At 45.3% G+C, this 12,008-nt stretch overlaps 1 long non-coding RNA gene across 4 annotated transcripts; it reads left to right on the top strand.

The window, feature by feature from the left end:
- Positions 1-7,619: 7,619 nt before the first annotated feature.
- Positions 7,620-10,743, top strand: LOC119332022. 4 transcript variants are annotated; one of them, XR_005160765.1, is made up of 5 exons: positions 7,620-8,284; positions 8,920-8,980; positions 9,080-9,254; positions 9,762-9,933; positions 10,309-10,743. It is a non-coding gene; the product is annotated as an uncharacterized LOC119332022 (long non-coding RNA). The 4 variants fall into 4 exon arrangements; XR_005160766.1 differs by having other exon boundaries at positions 9,080-9,291; XR_005160763.1 differs by having other exon boundaries at positions 9,080-9,933.
- The last annotated feature ends 1,265 nt before the right edge of the window (positions 10,744-12,008 follow it).

Genomic DNA, 12,008 nt, shown 5'->3' with positions numbered 1-12,008 from the left:
TAATTTTTCAGCCATGGCATCAACAACAATGGCTTTCAATACAACCAATCAAATGGTTGCATGCATGCACCTTTCCAAAGCGAGGCCTTATAAAATGGGACATGCTTGTGATGCTAAGAGGCCTAATAAATCCGGACGGAGGGAGTATCCGGCAGCCTTGATCACCTAGTACCATAACAAACCAGGACTTCATATTTTGGTTGGTACAATTTCTCCTGGGGAAGGTGGACGCCACCCGCATCCTCTCAAGCTTACCATGTCTCTAATTCTGCGTGTACACATCATGCAATTGATATACTTTAACTTGCGTGGGACCGGAATAAACAGAAAGATATCTCTTCTTTTTATCTTGTTGTCCGATGCAAACAAATCAGATCTTACATGATTCCTTCCATTAGCACAGGTTGCTTTTTCTTCCCAGGAATTAATGTACGTTGGTATTTCCTTGCCAAACCGAGCCTGGTCAATATTGCATATCTCCGGTCTTGAGTTAGTAATTTACCTCGTATGCAATTACCCCCCTTCCATACATGCATGTCCAGGGACTTCTTTTTCTTCTCGTTGGCATAAAGATCAAATGAAGCAACGTCTTGTTTTTTGTGACAGAAAATAGTTCCTTTAACCCACTAACATTAGTCGCGGCCATATCAGGTGGCGACGACGTCGAGGTAGGGGATTTGGTGTGGGCAAGTTCCAGGACCGGAGGCGAAGGTGCGGCGCGCCGGTGGCGATGGAGACACCATGGCCGTCGTTCGTCGACGCGACAGCGCTCATCCCCCTGTGTACAGTAAGGCTATGTCTCTCCCCTCTTCCCCTTCTTCGATCAAAAGGGGGGGGTGATTTGTGGTCGATTTTGATGATTGGAACCGTGATTTTGTCTTATATTAGGTCGCATTGTCGACCGAACCTAGATTTGATGGATTTTTTGTAGTCATGGCAGTTGATTAGGATTTTGTGAGGGGTTTGTTAGGGTTTTCCGAGGGGATTGTTGGTGAAATTTCTTAATTCAAGTTTGTTGGATGTTTGCCATGCTTAATGTAGGTTCCCGCAGCTTGAATTTCTCTGTTGAGTTCAACGTACGTATGTGGCTATTTCCTTGGTACTAGAGGGAACAGAGCATATGTAAATGGGAAGGTGATTTGGTATGATTATCTTCACGTGGACACTTGGTCAAATCTTGTTGTCGAGCATATGGTCGAAGAACTTGGCTATGAAATGGCAGGGAGAATCAAGGCCTATTACCTTATATCATTACTTGATATTACAAGAAATGGGCTCAAGCAGATAAGAGATGATGATGACACAGACAAAATGTGTGATTTTGTAGGAATGGGGTACCATTCGTTACAAATATTTCTTGACCATGATGATAGTATTATGTCAGAAAACAAAGATGATGTACTGCATTTCCCCGTAGCACATCTACCACCTGTTATTAGTCCAAGAAAATGCACGGGCAGTGCTGAGCAAAGTGCAGAGAATGAGCCTGTGCCTATTGACGGTGTCCTTGATTGGTGGGTACTAACCTAGTCGGCCCATGCTCTTCGGTTTGGGCTAGTGGGCCCTCATCCCTCTCAAGGTGGACTCCGGAAGCCATGCACCGGAGGCGTCATCGATACTACGTCTGCCGAAGACTTGACGTGTACTCCAAGGCTTCTCCTACCGCCTCCATGCCTAGATACCGACCTTGTAACCCTAGATACCTTATCTGGCGTGTATATAAGCCAAAGGGTTTAGCCTGTAGAGGGGACTTCAACACAATTGTATTCACCTAGCCCTAGATTTAGAACACATCTTACGGTCTCGAGGTAGATCAATTATGTACTTGATACATCTCTATCAATACAAACAAGAGCAGGACGTAGGGTTTTACCTCCATCAAGAGGCCCGAACCTGGGTAAACATTGTCTCTTGGTTCATGTTACAATATGTCCAAGATCCACAGCTTGGGACCCCTCCCCTGTGGTCTGCCAGTTTTCAAACACACACTAGTGCTTTCATTTAGAGTTCCGCTATGAGATCGGCAAAGGACCTATGGGATTGTCTGTTAACGACTCCAACCTCATGGGCACGATTCCCGTTCCCGAAACTTCTGACATGGAGATGCCCTTCCTCCTTCATGAGCTAGAGGCAACTCATGACCCTTTCATGGGCGAAGGGCCGACGTACTTTTTGGAAAGTGATTCAAACAGCGGCCGACTAGACACAGCCGATGAATCTGATCTTCAAATCAGTGCGGCCAATCCATGGGTGCTCGGTGTTGCGCGAATCAACGACCGTGGTAGTCGGGTAGAGGCGGTGAAGATGGCGGCGATGGCGATGAAGCAGGGCGATCCAGCTTGCGTTGCTCCGCGTCGACGATGAGGAGGAAGGCCCATATCTCCTGGACATGTTGGCTCCGCGAGGGCTGGCTAGTGGCCATGGCTATGACGAGGAGGCGGCGATGGTGGAGCTCAGTAATGCTCCAGAACAAGGCGAGGGAGGGAGATCTGAGGTCTAGGGGTGCTCTAATAGGGCTGGGGCGGCTCTGGATGGGTGTGCGGCGTCGGTGGCCATGGCGTGCGCGCAGCCTTCGCCAGGGTGTGGCGGGAGGTAGGGGAAGGCCGGCAAGGATCGGCTAGGATGCTCTGTGGTTTGGTAAGGCCTAGCCGCACAGTAGTTTCTCTTAGTTTTTTTTCTTTTTCTGTTTTCATTTTCTCTCCTGTTTTGTATTTTTCTTTCAAAACAATTGAATTCTTTTTAAACATGAAACTTGGCTGATAAATACTATGAAGTATTTTGGAGCTTTAAACAAAGTATCACATTATTTGGAAATGCTAATTAAAATATATTTTTATTTCTTGGCCCAATTAGTTGCTACTGGACCACTTTAAATATGGCTAGGGGCACTTTGGGGATTCAAACATGGTTAATTTCTTTAGGAAAATTACTTTGGGATTATTTGTAATATTACCAACATATTGTTTTACTGTTTGAAGAAATAAATTTTGACTTGCAGTTTGAATTTGATTTTGAGTTTGATTTGGGACAAGTGGCATGCATTGTTGCCAAACATGATGACATGGAAATAACTAGGGGCAGTGGCGAGGCCAGCCTCAAGAATCTGTGGGGTCAGTGCTATTTTTCTGGAAAATTTTCTTCACGATGTACAGTAAATGAACAGTGTTTTTAGGCTATTTTTCTTGAAAGCTGTGGGGTCAGCTGACCCCACAGCCAACACATGGAATCGCCACTGACTAGTGGGGATCACTGTAGCTTGTTTCAGTCGTCTAGTTACTAAGATTTGGGTGTGTGTTCTTTCCAGCTTTGTGGATGTTTACCACTCGTGTAAACCTTCTCTTCTTTAATACTTCCTCCGTCTCAAAATAAGTGATTTAACTTTGTATTAGCTTTAGTGTAAAGTTAGTATAAAATTGAGTCATTTATTTTAGGACGGAGGAAGTATAATACATGCATTGCATTTCTCCTGCATGGTTCGACATAAAAAAGATTGGAGAAGCAGTTCTAATTCCTGTTGGGTTCCTTTAAAAAAAATCCAGCTGGGTTGTACTTACAAACTGAGAAACTTGAAGGTTTAGAAAAGTGAGGCTTGTAGCGCATTGCCCGTAGAAACGGATGGCAAAACTAAATGGAATGCCAATTTGAAAATCAATAAGTTTAAGCAGTCTATTTGAATAATCAATACATTACCTACTAACCAGCATGAATAACCTTTTCGAAAGAATATTAAAATAATAAATAATTGAGATTATGCTGATACAGAGAAAGTAACTGCCATATTGGGCCTGGCAAGTCGAAAGTGCTATTCTGTGCTCGGGCACAGATGCACACGTTGTCGCTACCCTTCCTATCTCTCGGGATAGCCAACGCTCCCCGTATAGGCCCAGCTCTATTGCGTGTATTTATATTAACAAACAGTGTCGGTGGCCCATGTCTGACACCGCAACGCCGTCGGCCTCTGTCAAATCGCGAAATCACTAGTTGAGGAGTACTCGTTGCAAAGATCACTCCAATTCCCTAGGTTGTGACAAGTGGCGCACATGCAGCGCGCCACTTGTTCCAACCTGGAAGTTTTTCTTTTTTCATATATCCGTTTATTCAAAACGTTTTATCTCTCAAACCATGCGTCTAAATCTCGAACTGCTTTCACCGTTGGATTCATCGCGTCGAGATCTTCAAAACTAGATCCCATGTTGACAGGTTTTGACAAAAAAAATCACGAAAAAAGCAAGACGAAAAAACGAACCGGGAGCACGGGTTATTTTGCCATTCCGAAAGAGACACGCCCATGCCTCTCACGAAATCACAACCGTGCCTCTCACGGAAGCAAAACCGTGACTTTCGCGGAAGGAAAAAAAGAAGAAGAGAAAACACGTTTTTTTCTTTTCGTTTCCAAGGAGGCACGGCCATGACTCTCGCGAAAGCACACCCGTGCCTCTCACGGAAGCAAAAGCGTGACTCTCGCGAAAGACAAAAAACAGAAAAAGGGGTTTTTTCGTTTCCAAGAGGCACGGCCGTGACTCTCACGAAAGCACAACCGTGCCTCTCGTGGAAGCAAAACCGTGACTCTCGCGAAAGGAAAAAACAAAAAACACATTTTTTTTCCGTTTCCGAGAGGCACGGCCGTGACTCTCGCGAAAGCAAAACCGTGACTCTCGCGGAAGCAAAACCGTGACTCTCGCGAAAGGGAAAAAAAGAAAACGCGTTTTTCGCTCAATTTTTTTTTCAGATTTTTTTGTTGATCGAAAAGCTAAAGAAGGTTGATCTCAGCTGGGTTGTACTTACAAACTGAGAAACTTGAAGGTTTAGAAAAGTGAGGCTTGTAGCGCATTGCCCGTAGAAACGGATGGCAAAACTAAATGGAATGCCAATTTGAAAATCAATAAGTTTAAGCAGTCTATTTGAATAATCAATACATTACCTACTAACCAGCATGAATAACCTTTTCGAAAGAATATTAAAATAATAAATAATTGAGATTATGCTGATACAGAGAAAGTAAGTGCCATATTGGGCCTGGCAAGTCGAAAGTGCTATTCTGTGCTCGGGCACAGATGCACATGTTGTCGCTACCCTTCCTATCTCTCGGGATAGCCAACGCTCCCCGTATAGGCCCAGCTCTATTGCGTGTATTTATATTAACAAACAGTGTCGGTGGCCCATGTCTGACACCGCAACGCCGTCGGCCTCTGTCAAATCGCGAAATCACTAGTTGAGGAGTACTCGTTGCAAAGATCACTCCAATTCCCTAGGTTGTAACAAGTGGCGCACATGCAGCGCGCCACTTGTCCCAACCTGGAAGTTTTTCTTTTTTCATATATCCGTTTATTCAAAACGTTTTATCTCTCAAACCATGCGTCTAAATCTCGAACTGCTTTTACCGTTGGATTCATCGCGTTGAGATCTTCAAAACTAGATCCCATGTTGACAGGTTTTGACAAAAAAAATTCACGAAAAAAGCAAGACGAAAAAACGAACCGGGAGCACGGGTTATTTTGCCATTCCGAAAGAGGCACGTCCGTGCCTCTCACGAAATCACAACCGTGCCTCTCACGGAAGCAAAACCGTGACTTTCGCGGAAGGAAAAAAAGAAGAAGAGAAAACACGTTTTTTTCTTTTCGTTTCCAAGGAGGCACGGCCGTGACTCTCGCGAAAGCACACCCGTGCCTCTCGCGGAAGCAAAAGCGTGACTCTCGCGAAAGAAAAAAAACAGAAAAAGGGGTTTTTTCGTTTCCAAGAGGCACGGCCGTGACTCTCATGAAAGCACAACCGTGCCTCTCGTGGAAGCAAAACCGTGACTCTCGCGAAAGGAAAAAACAAAAAACACATTTTTTTTCCGTTTCCGAGAGGCACGGCCGTGACTCTCGCGAAAGCAAAACCGTGACTCTCGCGGAAGCAAAACCGTGACTCTCGCGAAAGGGAAAAAAAGAAAACGCGTTTTTTCGCGCAAATTTTTTTTCAGATTTTTTTGTTGATCGAAAAGATAAAGAAGACCGGTGGAAAACCAAAAAGTCGAAAAACCCGGAAAAAACCGTTTAAATAGCCGAAAACGCGTGTGGAAAAATTAAAAGAAAAACAAAATCCGGAGGAAGCGCCCAGAGGGCGACACGTGACGAATGATTGAGGGCGTGCCAAGTGGCGCTGATCGTTGCGAGGATTCCGAAGAAGCACTCGTTAATTAGTGGCTCCCGTCAAACCGGCTCGGGAAAATCTAGACGAGCTGGGCCACCTCAAGCAGGATTCTGTACTAACGGCAACAGTTGGCCCAATTATTGTGGCCTCGGCCCCCTACCACCTAATCTTCTCCGACAAAGTTCGATCCCCACCTCCAATCGATCTAACGAGCAAGATTTACCAAAAAGAAAATCGAACGAGGAAGAGCTCCGACAGATCCATGCCCAGCGCCTGCACAACAAGCAGCATTTCTTGACCAGAAGAGGATTCGGACCGAGCGAGGAGATGAGCTTACCCGTGCTGTACACAAGGCACACAACCTGCCGCCGCAGTCTCGGAGCAATCCGGTGGCGCCACCGTGAATGGCTTCTCAGCTTGTTCAGCCGACATGCAACGCCTTGCTGTGATTCTGGGGTGGACTACTCTGCTTGCTACTGGACGGTGATAGTGCTTGCATGCGTGCTGCTGCTAATCATGGTCCACCTGGTCAACTAGCACCTGCTGTGTCATGGCCGCTTAATGGCTCAAATCAAGTATCTTAGATTAGTCAAACGGTCGAGTTCAATGTCTTGTGCTAATTAAGTAGAGTGTCGATTTCCACTTTTGCAGTCGTGTTAGTTAATCGTGGTTCTAATGTAATGGGGCTGGAATATCTATGTAACCAACTGCAATGAAAATCAAATTTCTGGCAGCGACAACTTTGTATGCATTTTTATTCTTCTACTACTCCCTCCGTTGCTAAATAAACTAATATAAAAATATTTAGGTCACTAAAGTAGTGTTTTAAAGATCTTATATTAGTTTACAAAAGGAGTACAAGGCCTTTTGAGATTCCAATGTGGACTACAAGAGGCTCGAAGCACCTGCCCTGAAATAGCATTCAATAGTGGCCTTATCTCTTGTACTCGTTCCGCTGCCGAATTGGAGTACGACACTGCTTGCTCCATCTAGCTCTACAAAAGTACAAACTTTTATTCTCGCATAGGACACAATAAATGAAAAATCATCAACTGAACTTGCACTTTCTATCAAGTGTACCTTCATGCAGGGGGACCGGCACTTCCTGCACAGCATGAGCTGCCTGCATCACAGTGCTCTGGGGGGTGTAGAGATCACAAATCTTACATCTGGTGGCAAGAATATAACAAGGATTTAATGTTCAGTTCCATTATCACAATAGATGAGAGCTTCCCGGAAAAAAAGAAGAAAAAAGAAGAAGATGAGAGCAGTATTGAGCACACCATAATCGACACATCACTTACTGTTTGATTTCTGTTTGAAGCTTTAAGCGAGGCATCTGTGCATGCAGCTTGATTGTCCACAACAAATATTTTATATCTTATATACTCCCTCCGTTCTGAAATAATTGTCGCTGGAGATAACCAGTTCATTTTTCGTCACGTTGTAATATTTCTCCGCTTTACCCTTTTGCCCTCGCACTCGCTCTCTCCCCGACAGGCCCCTGGCTACCACTCGCCTCCTCCCCACCCCAGATCCGTCGACCTCACCTTGCCCACCACCGCTCACCGCCAGCTCCGACGACCCCCACCTTGGCGCCCATCCACGAGCTGGAGCAGCCGGATGAGGACGAACCCACCGAGACTGCCTCTTCCTCCAGCGACCACGCCACCGGCCCCAGCGCCACCAGGACGTCGCGGCACCACCACCGAGCTTCCAGCTCTCCCCGTCCCAATCCCCTCCTCCGGCCGGCCGCTCCTTCCGCACCACCAGAAGCAGCACAGGCGGACAGCAGCAGCTGCGCCCGCCTCCCGCCCACGTCAGCAGAAGCCGTGCTCGATCCGGTCAAAGATGATATTTTTACACGGGCGGCGGTGCTCGATCCGTGCTGGAGCAGTGGGAGGAGGACGGCGGCGCAGCGGGCTTCTGTTCTTCCCTGCTGTCGAGAAGCAGTCCCGGCCTGTTGACCCGCGCGCCCTCGTCCTGGCCGTGGCCGCTACCTGGGCTGCTCGCAAGGCAGCGCAACATGTCGGGGTCGCCGACGACCCTGAGGAGGAAGAGGAGTGCTTGGTCCGGCGCTCCGTCTCCTGCACCCTGCCGCCACGCGCTCCTTGAAGATGCCCAGCCAGCCATGAAGTAATTCAAGTTCAAGGTGATTCGATTCGATTCGGCAGCCCTCTCCGCTGCGATTTGTTGTAGCTACACTTGATTTGAATTCTTTCTCTAATTCTTGCCGGTCCAAGCAATCAAGATCATCAGAGTCAATAACGGAGATGGTCCAACAACCATGTTTCTGAGTGAGCAGGCACAAAGGATGCCCAGCTATGTTTATCTGTTGACCATTGTATTAAAACCTGTAGGATATCTAGCCTCAAATCTTATGACCAACTGACAAAAGCCTAAAACTGAATCTTGATACTCCTGCTACGAATACAATTGTTCCTGTATCTCCTTCCATTTCTTCTCCTACATGTCCTTCCATTTCATTTTCTGCATCTTCATCCATTTCATCCACATCTTCTGCAGGTGGAGTGAAGTAGAAGTAGAAGTAGAAGATATTAAAATTTAGCAAAGTGCTTTCAAAAGTACTTAACTGAATTTTTATGCACCTATGTGCATTAAAATTCAGCAAAGTGCTTTTGAAATCACTTAACTGAATTTTTATGCAAAATGCTTTCAAAAGCACTTAACTGACAACAACAATAACAACAAGTGGTTTTTGTTTGCTTGTTGTATGTCTATGTTGATGAGATGTTGAGATTTTATGTCTATGTTTTTTTGGCTTAGGATCTCCTCAAAGGAAAGGAAGATGGCTGTACTCACATATTCTCCATGTCCCATCCATCAGGTCATTAGTACTATAAATTCTCTAGTATCCATCACAGCATCACTCGAGCGTGAAGAAGTCTTAATTCTCTATTAATATTTTGATAATGGTAGAATGCAGTGAGGACTTGATGGAAAATGGAGACGTTTGTATCAGGGAGTTTGTTGACAAGAGCTCCATACTGACTACTATCAGGTTCAAGGAGACTCGTCATCATAGTCACTGTTCTATGTAATCTATCATAACAGTGGCAGTTTCCTCCCTCAAGTTGCTCGGATCCAGTTAGGCAAACAAAGTATGCAGTGAACTCTAGTGCATAATCTTTTTTGAGGGTACGCCAAAGGCCATTATGTCTTACTGCAATGTATCTCAGCCCATTACAACTGAACCAAATATAAATATATTACCATTAGATGCCCAAGATTGAAAACACAAAATGACCTATCAGATGCTGAACATTTTCTTACTTATTAAGAAAACACTAAGCTAATGCCTGAAGGTATGGTTCTCCCAGTTGTGCATATCATATTTTGTTGATTGCAGAAGAGTATTTAAGATCAAGAATTACACTATTTATCTTCTCTTTTAGAGAAAAAACAGATGAAGTATGCTTATGTTTCTAACTTTAACATTCTGGAGTACAGCCTCTTTGAGGAGCGCTAAGCTTAGCAAGGTTGAATTGCTGTTCTTTTTTTGTCAAAGCATGTCAGTAGACGCCATTAAGAGATTAAGCAACATCTAACGGCTTCACTGATGTTGTCAATTTTCTGCTGATTTGTCAATCTTGCTTTTGTTTTCACAGGTGGACAGATGGACCTGTTCAAGTCAGTTTTCTTGGCCCTTGCCTAGCCTAGCCTAGCCTAGCCTAGCTGCTTGAAAGGAAGGGGGCGATGGAGGTGGTGGCAGAGGCCGGCGCGCAGCAGCCCTGGGACCAGTTCAAGGAGGAGGTGGAGATCATGGAGGAGCAGCCGAAGGTGAGCTTTGCTCTGCTTCTCCATCTATTCATTGCAGCTCCACTGTTCTGTCTGGGTGAACTGGTCCCTGCTTAGTTAATTTTTCCTCATGGGAGGAAGAACAAGATAAGGATGAACCAAATCTTGATTAATTGATTGGTAGATGGAGGCTGTTCCCCATTTCCTCTTGCCTAATTTTTTGCTGTTCCCCTTCCTTGCTGGATGGAGACTGCAATCTGCATCATTATTTTCAGAGGATAAACTGAAAATTCATCCTGGAATTATTGTTTCTCCTTCTACTCCAGTGAATGTTAACCTCTGATCAAAATTTATTGTCTCTGTGTTCATCCAGCAGAAATCCAAGCAATTCTGATCAAAATTACTGTGCGTATGCAGGAGCAGAAAGGAGCAGCGAGCAGCAGCGGCGGCTGACCTCGAGCTCTCGATTGGAGTGGAGGGAGGCGGCCGACGAGGGATCTGCGGCCGACGGGGAAGGATCTGGAGCTGCGGCGGAGCAGGCAACCAGTGGGGAAAGGCGGCCGCCGGTGAGGGAGCTTCTGATCGCGGCGGGGAAGGGCGACCAAAGAGGGGATCGGGCTCTGATTGGAGCGGCGCAGGCAGCCGGCGGGGAAGGACGAGCAACGGAGGAAGACGACGGCCCGAGCGATTTCAAATCGGGGGGTCAGTTTCGTAATTTCACTTGTTTTCACCTGGTCGGACCCCCCACGACAATTATTTCGGAACGGAGGGAGTATTATATTATATTTACTAATTGGAGACACTAATCGAGACTCCATGTTAATCCTCATAATACTAAGTTAATTAACCGCACGATCTCCATGTTGCCTATCTATAGCCGTAGGATGAAGTACTCAAGGAGTCCATATGCCCTATGTCCCACATGGACCATGTTGGCATACTCCTCACAGCCAGGTTTAAGAAAAAACTCTTCACGTCCAGAAAAGAAACTCTTCCACGGCCTGTCAAGAAAAAATTCTCTCTCAATACATGAGTCACGTCCGATCCCAGCCCACCGACGCATCACCATGCCCGTCCACGAGAGAACCCTAGCGTCACTTCTCCTCATGTTCCTCCTCGCCTATCACCTATGAAATTTCCATGTAATCTAAACCTTCAGGTTTGTATACCCATCTAACAAATATCCCCGATCTCTTCCTCTCCAGCCATTGAATTTCCTCTCTGTCCCAAGCATGTTGCAATCCATGTTGGCTGATGAAGTTGAGGAGGTTCTATCTATCTCAGTATCCATGTCCCGATCAGACTGCAATTGCCGATGTTGTGGACGGATGTGTACTAACGGCAGTTCAAATTAGATCGGTCAGCCGCCGCTGTTGGTCAGGATACCGTGGAGGAACTACGGTCTACGACAGGTTTGTGGCTTCGTGCACCTCCTCTACATTGTTGGAATTCTTCACCCATTACTCCCTATTCCCACGAATCTATGATGAAGGAAAGTAACCCATTATCATTAATTGCCGACAAATCAGATTAATTCTGGATATCCGATCAAGAAAATTTGGTATCTTACATGTTCATCTCTCTGTAGTCTGTACTACTCATGGCTGATTTCTAAAAGAGGGAATAATAACATAAAATTCGTGTTTTGTGGGATCTTGAAGAATACCAAGCAAAATAGGGTAATGTGCCATGGCCTGATTCAACAAATACGTGGTTGGTCCAAGGGAGGTTTAGGGAGATCTTCATCGAGGTTCCTGAAAGCTTGAGGCTCTCGAAGAAAGAGGTTTGTTTTATCGTTGTCCTGAGTATTATATATTTTTGTAGTTTTTACCGAGTTGTTCAGTTATCAATTGTTGCATGTCCACATTGATAAAAATTCTTACACTCCAAGCCAACTGAATGTATTATGCTTGGCTTACATCTGTAGCTAGAACCGTCTCATAGAAACACTAAGAATAGATATGAGATTGGTTATCGATCTATCATTTAGAAGAAACTTTGGCTATTTGTTAAAACAAAAGTATTTCTATAGTACATATCACGAGAGTGTTATAGTAATCAACCCTCTTATCTAAACCTAATTAAAGAAATATTTTTATCTTACGACAATCCTGATA

This window comes from Triticum dicoccoides, chromosome 7A (assembly GCF_002162155.2).
Source record: "Triticum dicoccoides isolate Atlit2015 ecotype Zavitan chromosome 7A, WEW_v2.0, whole genome shotgun sequence".
NCBI lineage: Eukaryota > Viridiplantae > Streptophyta > Magnoliopsida > Poales > Poaceae > Triticum > Triticum dicoccoides.
The sequence above is the reverse complement of the archived record's forward strand: the minus strand, read 5'-3'. Positions and strand labels throughout refer to the sequence as shown.